The 16,976-nt window shown below is 37.8% G+C and overlaps 1 protein-coding gene across 1 annotated transcript in view; it reads right to left on the bottom strand.

Moving 5' to 3' along the window:
• LOC135081138 (multidrug resistance protein homolog 49) overlaps positions 1-8,567 on the bottom strand; it is a 36,466-nt gene extending 27,899 nt beyond the window's left edge. Inside the window, exon 1 of the mRNA XM_063975880.1 lies at positions 8,386-8,567. The gene's annotated coding sequence lies outside the window, so the exon portion shown is untranslated. The remainder of the gene's footprint in view (positions 1-8,385) is intronic.
• Positions 8,568-16,976: the final 8,409 nt, after the last annotated feature.

Raw genomic sequence — 16,976 nt, 5'->3', positions numbered from 1 at the left:
TGAATATCGTGAAGCAAAACTCATGATGAATCTACACTAGATAGGAATAGATACAGCCTGATGATTGGTCTAAATATAGAAACCTGAGTAGTTCGAAGAGTTGCAAGACATGTTTCAGAATAAGAGCTTATAAAAAAGCTTACTGAAAAGTTTCATTTTTGTACTCTGAGCTGTAAACGACGACAAAAAAATGTTAAACGTAGGCTCTCGTGTCTACTCTATGCTATTCGTAGCCGTAGCGGCTATGTTGCTGAAAACTATGTACATAATTGTGTACATTTATGTGGTGGTTACTACACGTACATACCAACAACTTGCACCGTAACAACAATGCGTGAAAAAATATTGACGCGCGTATTTCGGGCTTATTAAAATGTAGCCATTTCGTAGTTATGTAGTAAAGTCACGGACTACGAAATTGCTACGGAATTCCATAGTAAGTTCTCGTAGTTCGTTTATGTGTTCACATACTGAATAATTCTAGCTCATTATCGAAATTGCACTTTCTTTTCAGGAAGGAGAACCTAAAGTGGAATGGTCACGATCCAATTACAATCTTTTCTTCTATTTTTGGCCCGGATGTTAGATTAGTCGCAGGTTCGTAGGTCGACAGGGTCAAGGTCACAGCGTTTACCTAGGCGCAGACCAACGACTTTTAGTTGGCAGATAGTTAAGCCCAATTATAATTTGTATGAAGAATCGGCCGATAGCAAATCGGTATAATGTGCGCACTTTCATACATCTCCATACTGATTCACAGCCCGACCCAACTATCGGCTAACTAAAAATCGGTGGCTTACCAATAAATATTTATGCGTACTAATATTGTCTGTCTGTCACGCTTTCACGCCTAAGCCATTGAAGCGATTTTGATGAAATTTGGCATAAAGATAGTTAGAGTCCCGGGAAAGGACATAGGATAGTTTTTATCCATTGAAGTAATATTACTACGTAGTACATTATAGGTAACTCAATGTTTTTATCCCGGTTTTTGAAACAGGGACGCGCGCGATAAGGTTTTTCTGTTACAGACAAAATTCCACGTGGGTGAAGCCGCGGGCAAAGTAAGTTGATAATATTCAGTTGTATTTACAGAAACATAAAATTACTGAGATGTAGCGTTAGCAGCGCTTGCTTAGCATGCGAAGTACCGGGATCAATACCCGATCCAGTCAATTTAACCTGCCTTAAATTACAAGCTTAATGATGTTTAATAGAGTTGTTTATTTGTTTTATCGGATAGAGACATTTTTCTATCGCTTTTAGTACAGGATTAATGGAGTTATGATCTCAGATATATCAATGAGTTAGGCATGTAAGGTAATAAATAAGTTTGTTGGAGTTTTACTGCAAAATGTATGTTATCTATGTCACGTCTTCATTGTAAAACAAGTAATTACTTCTTCTAAGGATTTTTTATTAGGTTAAAAATTGTACTAAGCCACTTTTACTCTTAAACTAACTGATCTAACGTAACCGTTGTAGTTTTCCTTGAAAGTTCATGAAAAGCACTATTAATATGAATTTTTCCAGATTTTTCAAGTCAACAGTTTAGTTTTTAGAGGGGGGGGCGGGCGAGGCGACGGGACGAGACGAGTGAAGGACCTTAAAAAAAGGAAAGGTCTTATCGAACCTAATTTTGTAGTGCAATCTCAGGAAGATGTAAATAAAAGTCTATCGGTACACATGCCTACATGCCTATCGGTAGAGTTTAGTAGTGTATGGCTTTAAAGTTTAGAAGTAGTAGTGATCTAACTGCCATTTTACTATTAGTTAGCTATCTGACATGCATTATGTCTAATTCATCCAAGCGAAATATGATTTGAATTACAAAGCCGAGTATCCAAGTTCGGCCAGGTCTAGAGGCATTATGCTCGGAGGCGGCTCTTTCTGGATCTTTTTTTCAATAGTTATTAAAATTTCTTAGCGATTAGAGTCGCTTCTGAAACTTAATTATAAATAAATAACTTGAAAAAATCGAACTGCCTAAGGCGGGAATGGAGCCCACGACCTTTCGCTTGCCGGGCGACTGCTCTTCAAATTTCTTTCTTTCCAATTTTGGAAAAAAATATAATATTCACGCACGGATGTGACTTTTTCAAGTGCCTCTTGTGTACCGGCGTAATAAACTCGACCAAAAACAAACATACTGTCTGCTAGTACTGGATCCACAAACATCGGTTATCTGTCAATGATATGGTACAGCAAATAGTAATTAATTAACTATCGAATGATACTGATACAAATAAGGAATTAAGCGTTTTCTCTTTCTGGAATTGAATGACGGCAATATAATTTTAAAAGATAAACAGATTTATTTATAATCTTAACAATAACTTTTAAACCGCGACTCTACCATAGATTTCGTAAGTCAAGAATTACTTATTGAAAACTCAATAGATTAACTTCATATCTTCATAGATTAACTACATATTTATTGATTCTGATACATATTTATTGACCCTGAAAATCTAAGTTTAAAAATTCCTGAAAATCTTTTGATAGTTTTCATCAATTTACGATGAAAACTAACTCTATTTTCAGGGATAGATTGGTCAATGACGTCAACTTATTTAACAAAGAAACAGTTACATCTACCTACGTAATACTTGGCTGTATAAATGATCGAGGTCTTGTCATAAAATATTAACGACGTAACTTGTAATTTGCCATAGAAATGATTAATCACAGTAGTGAGTTAATGGATTGGACAAACATGAGTAAGTTAACTAATGAAGGCGTTAATTAATTTTCTAATGAAATCTGTGAACGTGTCTAATTATATTTAACGTGTCGTAACGATTAATTTATGCAGGGGTTCCCATCGACGTAAAGTAGTCAGAACGCCTCTGAAGTCCTATGGTTAGAGTTGAACAGTCTTAACTTGGAAGTTCGGGGATTCCAATATGAAATACACCAATAAAGTCACTTAATGCAGTTGATGTTCTTAGTTTGGTTAAGAATGAATGCAGATTGTATCTATCCGATTGTCATATAGGCAGGCCTGATTGAGCGTGTAGGACGCCTATGGTTATAAAGTCTGATCCCATTTGCAACATGGCATAACAATATGAGAAGACCTAATACAACTGCATGCAATGCTAGATTAGCCGTTCCGTACAAGAAGTGGGTGGGTATATGGCAACGGCTACGGTGGCCAGTCAGATCCAGGTATCCCAAATGAACTAGATACAACTGTCCCTAAAACAAGCGAAACATTATTCCAGAGGCATGCACCAGATAAATCAGACATGTCCTATATCTCGTTCATTAATTAGATTTAGATCAAGGGCCAGACGAGTACAGTTAAAACGGGACACTATCAGACGCCAAGTGCGTTTGCCAGTGGGACTATTATTAAGGTGCAATAATCGGTGTATTGTGAACCGTATGACTCGGTGATAGTGTGCGCGAAAGTCTGAATGAATTGTGTTGTCTTGTATTAGGTAGTCAGGTGCTGCAGTTGTGCAACGTTGACGCGGGATGTTGCGTAACTAACAAGGCGGAACGTCACGGGATGCGCGTCAGAGACACCCTTCTATTAATATGGAATAGTTAATGTAAGATTTAGTCAAGCGTCTGTTAGATTAAAAGCAGCTAAAGAGAATATGGACCGATCAGGTCAAAACCGCACACAATGGTCCACTCCACGAGTGTACAAGAAAGGCTGCAATGCGGGAGGAATGGCGATGGACTGTGAAGCTTGCCACCAAACCAGGTGTGACAACCACGACCACTCTGCCACAAGTGTAGCGACGAAGAAGAAAAAGAAGAAAGATATTTTGGTCTTAACTTACTCGTACTTTTATAAAACGAGTATTGCAAAACTTTCGTGCTTTCTAGTCATTATTACGCTATCACTAAGGGCGGATAATTTGCAGCTCACGTGATATGATCCCATACTCCCCAGCACAACATTGTCCTCGGATGTACGAGTATAGCATTGAGGACTTTTATCTGTCGTCTGAGATTTCTAGCCCATTCAAAGTATTAACTAAGACCATTATTAGGTAGAGGTATATTAAGACAGTTGAAATTATTTTTGGGGCCAATTAACCTTTAAAGTCCCAGACGGCATACATTAATGCCATAACAATTGATTATCTATTGTGTCTAGATTCGCGGGCCTTGAAGGATTAAATAATGTGTCCGTTGTGGCTAAACACAAACCGCGAAAGCCTAGAAAAAAATATTGTCCTTTCTCACGCTGTAGATATTTGTTTGGGTTAGAGGCTGCAATGGTAGCGATAGTTGGACCAATTTTTATCTATTATAAACTGAGCAAAGGTTCAAACCCAGGAACTCACGTGGACTTGGAAAACTAGTCACGTCACCATTGAAGCTGTCAAATTAGATATACGTTGTGATCATGCACAATCAGCGATCGAGTTGAGGGCCGGCTATTGTGTGGCTTGTTTTGCTTGGGAGCCAACAATCTGATCATCGCACTGGTGCTGGCATAAATAGCTCTAGTATATTGTAATGTGAACCAATTATAGGGTTTTACTATCAACTACCTACCAAACATTCCCTTAAAAAAGCAAACGAGACTTGCTATTGGAAACTAAAAATAACAATCAGTAAACACGTCAGTTCTCTGTCTCTTTCTGGTTTGATGCCAAGTGAGGCTAAAAGAGGCAGGTGGGCAGGTCCACCTAGTGAGGTGGACCGATGAAGACTAACGATCTGGTGAAGGTCGCGGGAAAAACCTGGATGCGGGCAGCGCAGGACCGGTCGTTATGGAAATACTTGGGGGAGGCTTCTGTCCAGCAGTGGACGTCTTTTGGCTGAAACTGCTGAAACGAACGAGGCTAAAAGAAGCCACATGAGAATGTGTAAAAATGAGCTGGTTTCACGAATAGTCAAAGATATAGAATAGGAACAAGTCTTGTCCTCAAGATCAATCCTATTCAATATAAAAACAATAAGGACAAACTTATAAAACTTGAAAACGACCAATGCAGGCAACAACTAATTAATAATACTGCTAATTTTCACCTTACTATAGCGATAAAAAATAAAAATATAGCTATCATGGGCCTTCCAGTTTATATCTCATAAAAACCTGTGAACAACGAAAACAGCTGAAGACATTTCAGTTTAATGCCTCCTTGAAAACAGGTGAAAACGGCATTCCATTAGCTATTGATGGTTGCCTTGAAGAAGCTATAAAGAGAAAAATATTAAGCATTCAAGTAATAATGCCTGAAAAAAGTGAAGATTAGGTTGTGTAATAATATGAAAGTTAGGTAAGACCGTTTTCAGGTTAGTTCTACGCACGTTTGCACATGTGCGATTTTGAGATACCTACTAGAACCCCATAGGTAACCCTCGTAAAGGTAGCAGGGAAGCGCTGGATGCAGGCCGCTACCAATCGATCAACGTGGAAAGCATTAGGCGAGGCCTATGTTCAGCAGTGGACGTCCTATGGCTGAAATGATGATGATGATGACTAGAACCCCATACATTGCGTTCAGATGCATTCGCGCATAGATACGCGATGTGAGATACTGAAAGAAAAGCCAATTAAATTGTGGCTCCATACTCTACTCAAAATAGAGATGCGCAGAATAACTCTTTTTCCGGAAGAGAACCTTTATCTCTACGAGAGTAAGATTTTAGTCTTCAACTCTTGTAGATTCAATATAAGAGTTGAAAATGTGTTTAAGAAGCATTTGAGTTGAAGAGCGATTCACACTTAGGCACGCGGATGTATGTCAGTACATCTTTTTTCCGGAGTTCCACAACTCTAACTCAATATAATCAGAATAACCTTTGTTTTTGTATTCATAAGTAAAATCTGTAACTATCAATGTATTTATTTACAAAATAAAGTATTTAAGTATGTTTATATCTGTTGTCTAGTACCTAACCTACCCATAGTACAAACTTTGCTTAGTTTGGGACTAGAAGCGTAGTGTAAAATGTCTAAGGATATTTATTATTTAGAGTAGGCGCACACCGTTGATTTTTAGTTGGCCGATAGTTGTGCCCGATTTTAATTTGTATGCAGAAACGGCCAAATTGAATCGGCGTAGTGTGCGCACTCCCATACATGCCCATACTGATCAACTGCCCGACTAAACTATCGGCCGACGAAAAATCAACGGTGTGCGCGTACTCTTATACTCGAGTACCTACTTTAGAAATAACGGAAGAAGACTAGATTACAACAACGTTTTATTAATGTTCTTTTAAAGTTGTATCCCGCTACTTTACATGGTATCAATTAATAGGCTCTAACACGATAACTTACCGTGATTAATATAGCCAATATTATCATCGTTAATTCCACGCTGTTAACAATATTAGTAAGTCCATAAACTCGCTAGACGAGGAGCGAATAATTCGATCGTAAATCTAGAGTGAACTGGCGACGCGTCGCCGCAGCGTCGCGACGGCGTTGTGACGCCAACCCTCGCCAAGACAGGGTTAGCAACCGCTGGGTTAAGGAATGCAGCATGTAGAACTATAGCTCTATAGTGATCCACTTTTTTACAAGGAGGAAATGCTTTGCGTTTACTTGTGGCCAATATAAGATCTCCCATAACATAAAATGGGAATGAATGAAGAAGTTTAGTGTGTTCAGTATAGGTCACCACTTTCTAGAGTTACCTACATGAGTAGTCGCTGGAGTCTACACATTTTAACAACATGTGGGGTCGCCGTTAGTCCACCAAGTATACCATGAAACCACGAGGAACATGATTAAAATTACCAGTTCTTTAAAGAAGCACTCTTTTAAATGATTGTAATATCTCAATTCACGCATTTTGCGGAAGTTTTACCTATATCTTAAAAATGGTAAAAATTTCCTCATTCTATTATATCTTCAAGCTCTTTTCATCGCTGCATATTATTCACGGTATGGGAAAAAAGACAACTGAATTCAACTGATATTCTGAAAAATTTCCTCACTCGATCCTTGAGCTCTTTTTGCAGTTGTACCTATACCTATTAAATAACTGGAACGTTAAGAACTGCAGATCTATGCATAATTATTTATCCACAATAGTAATACAAATTCAAAAACTTTTAAAAATTTAAAGTAAATTGAAGATCATTTGAAATGTATGATGTCCTTCAGGGAAAACGATATTTCAGGGTCGCAAAACTTTTCCAACTTCATGACATGTGGTGTGGACGCATCAATGCAGTTATTTATTTATTTAATGATTTCAAGAAGTTATAATGATGATTTCACTAAACATTATGTAAGTAAAGTTACAATATTCTAAAAAAACATAACCCTTCCGTGGCAATCGGGTAAAAAAATAAAGAAAGTTTCGTACCTAATTATTTAAATTCTACTTTGCGACAGACACATTCCAGTTAAAACGTGATTAATGATTCTTCATTATAGCACGTGCAAAAAACCAGTTAAGTCATAGCTCACTAACAAAATCAAGGAGGGTCAACCCCAGACACTCCCATATTATAACCCAAGGCTTTTCACCCTGAACGAGAAAATTGATTGCGCGAACTAGGATTTCCCATTCTCGTTCAATATGTTTGTATTGTATTGTGCAACTTATTTTGACTTTTTCTTTAATAGATCACTAATAATAGGCAATAATTTTCCGTGGTAGACATGTTTATGAAACTACTTGAGTGGTTAATGCTTAGGTATTTACTTTACACGCGGTATTTGTACAATGAGAGCATAAAGTATCAGATTGATTGAAAAATAGTAACGGATTGTTTTCTCGATATGGGATATTCCAACACATGCCAATTGTTATGAAAATTGTGTATGTTTTTACAAATGCTATAAATCTAAAAACATAAAAAAAGATTTAAGTAAGAAGGACTAATGCTTGGCTCAATACGAAATCTCCTTCATTACTTTTTACGGTACGGTAGGGTATCTAAATACATAGTAGGATTAGTAGGTAATAATTGTAGGACAAGATACTAATCTTGATCACAATTGTGTCTTGATTTCATCTCTACCTATTAACTGACTCGTGTTGGGTGCGAACTGAATTTTCACGATTTTTTTCAAAGTTTAAAAAAGTTACTTTAGTGAAAGTCAATAGGTCAATAACAAGGTTCAGCCAAGCTCGCACTCATTTAACCTTTGTTACACGGGTTACTTAACCCCCCGAATAAACCGTGTTACCTAACCCTGAACTGATTCATAGTACCTACACCATTACCACCGGGTGGAAAGCTGGCGCCGTGCCAATGGAATGCAGGCTCTACCAGTGCGAGTAAGCCGGTATGAAGACTTCCATGATTAATGGACTGCGCTTTTGGCTTTGAATACGATAGTAACATAAATAGGTTAACAAACTGATGATCAATTTTAAAAAAATACTTTTGCTGTACATATTTAAGGGTTAATAAAAGAAAAAAATATGAAAAAGTAACCTAATTACTTACCTAATATTCTGTAAAAATTATTATCACGATCACACGTGCTATTGAGTACAGGATCACTATAGAAATCCGTTAGTGTTGCTTCCTTCATAAGGGCACTTGGGTTTGAACTAAGTTAACACTAGGCGGTTCGAAAACGCGGGAAAACTGGCAAGATGGCCGTCGCGTCACCCCTACTCGGCTGCTGGCAGCACACTGGGTGGTTTTTGGCATTGGTGGACTTATCAACCCGTCTTGCAGTGGTGCAATTTATATAGCCGCATTGTGATATTGTTTGGCGCTATAATTTCTCTCTATATCGAGATTCGCGTGATACAGGAAGTGTGAATTCTGGCCGCGGATCACTTTTAATGGAATGTCTTGTATTGACGTCAGGGGTTGAGATGAATGAAAATACTATTTTGAGGGTACAACCGATCATCGAGCAGTATTTTCGTCAGAGTTGCGCAACATAATGATCTTGAATGAATTTTGTCATTGATTAACGAAAAACCGCTTGACTCACACGTAAAATGTAAATTAACTTACAAGTATACTACGTACGACATCTTATTTTTCGAAAATTAAGCTACACATACAGAGGACATTTCATTTGGAGTATTTTGGAGTAAAAGCACTCTCTGTGAAGTTTTAGATTAGTGAATCAACAAATCATCATTACTTGGACTTGGAACTCACTTTCATTTTACGGTATTCCTTAGGTACCTATTGCAGTGCCCTAAGCGAAAAAAGGGGGAGGCCTTTGTCCAGCAGTGGACGTCATTTGGCTGAAAACGAAAGCGAAAAAAAGTTCACGGCCTCATTAACTGAAACTGAGCAAGTGTTCCTAAGAAATTATCTGTCCTTTAGTTCACTCGAAAGATATTTCAAAAAGTTATTATGACTTACTTACCACACATATCCAGATTATCCAGCCTGTAGGAATATTAGCCCCCCAGTACACTTGAATCCATAATTCCTCTTCACAATTCCTGATTTCTGTTCAATGTCTTCAGTCAGACGGTCTGATCTGTGGACATTGTTTCAAAGTTAGCCGTTTTTGCTTGGACGTTTGTGTATTTGTCTTCTAAATATTTTTCAAATCTAAGTACTACCATGCACGGTCCTATAGGCCCACTACAACTTAAGTACAACTAAAATACTGGTTTTGTACTTACACAATATTTTTACTCACCTAATGAATTTTCACGAGATGTTATGCACATTCTCATCTGTACAAACCTACTCAAAAAATCCAATGCACTCAGCCACTTTCAAGAAGTTCAGTGAAATAATATCAACTTCAACTCCCAATACCCAAGTTACTAAGACCATGACACTTTTGGTGAACTGTACTTTTATAACTTTTTAAGGCAGATAATGCTTTATTTGAATCTTGAAAAGGACTTTATTATTCGGCATGTGACGATGCACAGCATCTGGTGAGAGATGCGTCTACTTCCGGTGTAGTTTTTAACCATTTTATACCTTAAATGACGTCATTTCCGCAATTATTTAATAGGAATTGATTTGACTTACTTCCGTTTGCCGCCATTTTAGTCACCTGGGGGCGAGCTTGCTCGGAGTTGTTCTTAGCGTCTTTAACTTCCAAACTAGCAACATCGTAAGCAGAAACTCTGCTCAGATTTTTACTGAAATAATTTATTTCTCAACGTTCTTATACTAAGTTTAAAATTAAAAAGTGCAATTGACCGCGCGTGTGTGACCGCGAACGACATGTACGTGATGGTGGTTGGCGCCAAAGGGGACGAGTGTCTTCCGGACGACGAGCAGGTGGACCCAGAGCGTCGGATACCGGAGAAACTCGGACCCCGGCGAGATCCATAACGGATGAAACGAGGTACGTGGGATTCTGATAGTTTTAACACTCTTTTCGATCAAATGAGCATTCTCGCGAATCTCTATATTGTATAAATAGATTGAATAACGTACCCACAACCATCTTATACAATTCTAACGGCGGCCCCGTCAGCCTCAATCGCAAACATTACCAATCAAAATACGTTGTTAGCATCACCACAATCGAACGATAACTCTTTCTGGTACGAGTTTCTTAATAAATACCCCTTTAAAAAGGCTCATTGTGCTCATAAAATAAAGCACCTACAAATGCTTTACCACATCAACAAAGCACTTTAAACTACAACTATTAGTAGGCTGGGCGGCCACCCCCAACACTGAGCCAGCTTACAGCTTGAATTATTAAATTCTAATGTTTTTTGCAAATTAAAGAAGCTTAATAAGTATGACAAAATGTGCTAAGTGCATCGAACATGTATACTTCTATTTTGCAACAACAAATTGTAATGTGACATGCAATAAACGTTTTTTGAATTTGAACATGACATGTCATGAGCGTATCCTGGCTAAGATGCCTAATAAGCATTGTGCGAGGAGCACCCTCCCAGTGCTGGATTTTTGTTCGGTAAAATCACCCTGTGCTCGTACTGGTGATATCTAAAAAATAATCCGACCTTGGTTCTCTAGCCGGTCACTTCAAGCAAAATCAAAACATAATAATAATATCTTTATTTGCTTAGACTGATTAAATTAGTTCTTACAAATCGTCAAATACTAATAAGTAAGTAACCTTTACCTACACATCTTATTATCTTTAAAGCAAATACATAAGCCTCAAAATAACTCCCTTCGATTTAGAACAAAAAGCCAAGGATTCCAAATCAGTCAAGTGACTTTCCACTCAGCAAATTCTACGGAGGCTGCCTTTGAGCGTATCTTAGGCAGTGGTAGGCGTCATCAGACTGCGGAGGTCAACCTGTTACCTGACAATGGTTCCAGGGATGCGTCTGCCATTCACCTCCAAGCCGGTGCTTGCCCCTGCACCTGCAACGCCGTGCTTTATGCAGCGTCTTAACACTCTTGACTGTCTAGCGCTGACCAAATAAGAATAGCAAAGTCAAGTGACTTTCCACTCAGCAAATTCTACGGAGGCTGCCTTTGAGCGTATCTTAGGCAGTGGCAGGCGTCATCAGACTGCGGAGGTCAACCTGTTACCTGACAATGGTTCCAGGGATGCGTCTGCCATTCACCTCCAAGCCGGTGCTTGTCCCTTCAACGCCGTGCTTTATTCAGCGTTTTAACACTCTTGACTGTCTAACGCTGACCAAATAAACCGAAATCCTGTTAAAACAGGTGCTGAAATTACCAGATAAGGCACCGCTCAGCATGAGCCTGCCCCTCACAATATTGCGTCGCAAGAAGGACAGACCAAACAACCTATTCTATTAAACGTCCTAATCAGTAGATACAATTATGTAAGTATTGATCCGATCTGAAGTAGTTGAATGCTAAATTCTAAATCTGGATGCAGATACCGATCACAGAGACACCGCCGGCCTCTCCGCATGTCTTGTGAAGGTACCCTAAAATTATCAATCTCTCGTTCTCTACTGCATACCGAAAAACATTGATACAATCACAAACTACTTACTAAACCTCGTCACCTTTGACAAACCAGACGAGACAGCAACTACTAGAACGGAAGGTTAGTGTGTAACATTTTATCTTCTGGAACACTTTAAACCTTGTCAATTACGTGAACTCAGGTTCAACAAGTCGTCATCTCTAAGGGTTTTGTCGGTAAATACGAAATCTATACGACTCAACAAGTGCCTATAATGGTAAGCTTGATCTCCAGTGAGGGCTCATCACAACTCGACCCCACACAACCGATCCAATACACAAGACTCCAGCCCAGCATCTCTTAACAACCATCTGGATGTCTACAAAATATCAGAAATCATAATCAGCGATGGGGGATTTCTCATTCTTTCATTCATTTCATGTGCGTTCACTAATTTTGCTATCGGACAATCAAAGCATAGCCTATACTCGAAACTAAGGGAGGAAGGGGCACATTCAGAGCTTCTATTGGAACTGTCTCTCTAACTTTTCAACTTGAAAAACATCACCTTCCGGTTCAGTCGGGTAAAAATAGCTCTGACAGCGCAAAACATTATCTCCCAGGTCGATTCAATCAATTTTATCTGACGATGATCTAGGTCGATTTACGGGGAAAACAACCTACTTAGTGGCATCTCCTGGGTTCAGATCCAAAGGTAAATATTCCAAAAGTTCGGGAAATTGGATATCCAGAGACCCCACAGAGATTCACCAGCAGCCTTTGCAACGACTTCTACCAGGGTGGCTATGGTGGTAAACTAGGCTATATCTTTGCTGTCCCGTTTCTCACCACAGCAAAAGGTACCTGCTCAGCACCTCGACGTGACCTTTCTGGCTTTTCTTAGCAGGGCTCGAGGCCGACCCTCAAAATACGGAATCGTCAGGATCAGGTAACATGTGATATTTTTAGTATGTTGAGTTGGGGGTAATAAGGTATCGTTCCTAAAACATACCTGGCAAAATTCCACTTTAAAAACTTATAAAATAACCTGGCCTTGGTGGTTAAACTAATGGCCTAAGGAAAACAGTCGTAGCTATATACTCACCTCTTGAAGCTCGACAGCAAGATTTATCTGCTAGACTAAATCGTTTATCTACTCTTCTACTACCTTTATGCCCTGTGGGTCTCAACAAAATTCACTTTAAAATCGCAAACCAGTCGAAGGATGGTCGATTAGCCCTCTTTTTTCTATATGAAGTTATAACGTATCCAATTTTCGATTCGATCAAAAAGTGCTACTTATCTAGGGGGGCTGGTATTACTAATCTAAAACTATATTAAAGATAACTTTAATTTTCTTACTAAGCATAAAAGCTTAACCAATTTCACTTCCTGATAAAGGCCTTAAACCCAACAGTAGGTATCTAAAATGTGACCTTTACGAGGCTTCTCGCAGACTAGCTTATGTATATTTTTCTCCTACCATCTACATCAGCTGCTGACATGACAAAACATAGTCTCACCTGAATAATTTCAAGATTAAGTTAATAAACCTTGACCTACGAGTAAATTCGGCACCGTTACGGCATCATACAAACAACTGGGAAAAATCACAGCAAATCCCAAAAAACAACATAGGTATGCCCTTGCTGCGGTTGCGTAAGTTACTGGAATCAGGCGAGCAGAGGCGAACAGCGGAATATAATAACACATTATTTATTTATTTTTCAACACCAAGTAATACTAGGAATCTACATGAATAAAAACAGTATAAAGGTTGTTGGATTTAAAACCTCTCCTGGCATTGTCGACTTCGTTGTGGCATCTTTAATTTGGGTTGATATTTAGCCATAGATGAAATTATTTAATGAGATATTGGCGTAGGCAGAACAATAATAGCAATATTATAAGGCAGACACTTTTATTAACTGATCTACGACCGATACACCAAATAACATATTATTTAATTAATAACTTTCAATCAACAGATCTAAAGCATGTTGGATACTCTTCAATCACATCGTACGCCTGTATTATAAACTTATGTTGATGACTCGCATGAATCTTACTGCCATGCGGGCAAATTATATCAATACACACTCAATCTGCATTTTAATGAGGAAAGAATTTCTGAATTCAGTTCAGTAGCTTTCCAGTTTATTCCTCCTACTTTGTGATATTAGTGCTGCTCTCACTGGGCATTTAGAACAAAACATGTTAATACCCTGAAATTAATCATGTTCTAATCTAGTTCTGTTACAGAAACTCGAAAACTTTCATCACATAGCGCCACTGGTAAGTAGTCACCAGGAGCTAATAAACAAGTCTCTCACCAGATGCTGTGCATCGTCACATGCCGAATAATAGTACAAGTTTTACAAAACAATAAAACTTGTATTATTGAGCAGAGACGATGCACAGCATCCCAAGAAGGCCTCCTGGTGAGCTCTCTATGAAGAACTCCGAGCAAGCTCGCCCCCAGGTGACTAAAATGGCGGCAAACGGAAGTACCTAAGTCAAATCAATTCCTATTAAATAATTGCGGAAATGACGTCATTTAAGGTATAAAATGGTTAAAAACTACACCGGAAGTAGACGCATCTCTCACCAGATGCTGTGCATCGTCTCTGCTCAATAATACAAGTTTTATTGTTTTGTAAAACTTGTACTATTACATACAGTGCACTGTAACGTAACACTGCAGTGTAACGTAGGTATAGCCTGACCAGGAACATAAAAACCCTCGCCATGTTGCGGAAAACTAATAGTACTAATTTCTTTTAATGGCAACAGTAACTGAAAACTTCATTGACATGTCACCTTGCATGTCAGTCTATTGCTGTCAAAGTGTAAACAAACTTTATTTTAAATGTGCGCAATTGGTTTTATGAATTAAATTGCTAAAATATTTTTATAGTCGTGAAAGAAAAGTGGTTCACAATGTGTTAAAGTATTTGTCGAAGAGAAATACTAAGGGTTCGGACAATATTTTCATTGAATAATGTTTCCGACAAAGGTTGTCAAATTGACTGACATGTTTATCGTATAGTACAGTCCACTATGAAAACTAGCTGTGGTTTGTTTCAACTACCTATTTTAAAATTTTTTGTCACTTTCTAAGTGTTGAATTTTATGGGATTGGGAAAGAAGTACCGAGTTTGAAGCGTTCATGAGCAGACATTGCAGTTGAATATTCAAGTTCTGAATTTGATTATTGATGAATAATAAAATAAATTCCACTAGCTCGATTGATGGTTTCATTTAATTTATTTAAATCAGGTTACCTAAAATAATATTTTTTCGTTAATTTATGAAAATATCAAATTAGCCCGTAATCCTGAATCCTGATACATAAAGTTAGCCTATTAATTTAACACAGGTACGACTGTACTCAGTGTTGCACTATCAAATGCAATTGACGCGCCTCTATGCCAGGGTTTTTATGTTCCTGGTCAGGCTATAATGTAAAGGGACCAAGCCATTGCGGGGTTGGAAAAAAAAGTTTTATTTATTGTGTTAACGACGGACAACTACGGAACACTACACTGCGCGTGCCACGACACGCACTTGGCCAATTTTTTTATTAATGTTTTATACATTGTTTAAAACTTGTTTTAATCAATGTTTTTAAAGACGTAATAAAAGACACTGATTTATTTCAAACAGTTTTAAACATGGTGTTTTAAAAAATCTTGTTTTAAACATGCCAACCCTGATCATTGCGATCATTGTAATAATATTTTTTATCCTTTTATTGCTTTATCTACTTCTACCAATACGTTCATCTACATACACTACATAACTACTTTTAAATGTTTTAAAAAATATCTACAGCTACTTCATCCATGTCCATGAATGAATAAAGGTCTGTTTCAGAAGTATTTAACTCCTGTATCACCCAAAAAGCTCCTTTTTCTAAGTCGATACTAACCATACCACCACCACCACTACTCATCACCGTAAGTATAGCCTGACCAGGAACATAAAAACCCTCGCCATGTTGCGGAAAATTAATGGTACTAATTTCTTTTAATGGCAACAGTAACTGAAAACTTCATTGACATGTCACCTTACATGTCAGTCTATTGTTGTCAAAGTGTAAACAAACTTTATTTTAAATGTGCGCAATTGATTTTGTGAATTAAATTGCTAAAATATTTTTATAGTCGTGAAAGAAAAGTGGTTCACAATGTGTTAAAGTATTTGTAGAAGAGAAATACTAAGGGTTCGGACAATATTTTCATTGAATAATGTTTCCGACAAAGGTTGTCAAATTGACTGACATGTTTATCGTATAGTACAGTCAACTATGAAAATTAGCTGTGGTTTGTTTCAACTACCTATTTTAAAGTTTTTTGTCACTTTGTAAGTGTCGAATTTTATGGAATTGGGAAAGAAGTACCGAGTTTGAAGCGTTCATGAGCAGACATTGTAGTTGAATATTCAAGTTTAGAATTTGATTATTGATGAATAATAATAAAATCCTACTTGCTCGATTGATGGTTTCATTTAATTTATTTAAACCACTTTACCTGTTTTATAATATTTTTTGTTAATTTATGAAAATATTAAATTAGCCCATAATCCTGAATCCTGATACATAAAGTTAGCCTATTAATTTAATACAGGTACGACTGTACCCAGTGTTGCACTATCAAATGCAATTGACGCGCCTCTATGCCAGGGTTTTTATGTTCCTGGTCAGGCTATAATTTCTTTTAATGGCAACAGTAACTGAAAACTTCATTGACATGTCATCTTGCATGTATAGATGACCCACGCTGAACTGTCCCGCCAAACTCAATGACAGGGGGGCGCTACCATCGTTCAACTTTATGGTTTCCAACATGGCAAAAATCGGAACCAGCGATTCGGTATTGACGGTGGCGCCCCGCTGTCAATGTCATCGATAGGACAGTTCAGTATTTTGGAACTATAAGTCTATTGCTGTCAAAGTGTAAACAAACTTTATTTTAAATGTGCGCAATTGATTTTGTGAATTAAATTGCTAAAATCTTTTTATAGTCGTGAAAGAAAAGTGGTTCACAATGTGTTAAAGTATTTGTTGAAGAGAAATACTAAGGGTTCGGACAACATTTTCATTGAATAATGTTTCCGACAAAGGTTGTCAAATTGACTGACATGTTTATCATATAGTACAGTCCACTATGAAAATTAGCTGTGGTTTGTTTCACCTACCTATTTTAAAAAATTTTGTCACTTTCGTGTT

Source organism: Ostrinia nubilalis, chromosome 19 (genome assembly GCF_963855985.1).
Source record: "Ostrinia nubilalis chromosome 19, ilOstNubi1.1, whole genome shotgun sequence".
Classification (NCBI taxonomy): domain Eukaryota; kingdom Metazoa; phylum Arthropoda; class Insecta; order Lepidoptera; family Crambidae; genus Ostrinia; species Ostrinia nubilalis.
Note: the sequence above shows the minus strand (reverse complement) of the source record. Positions and strands in the feature narration are given on the sequence as shown.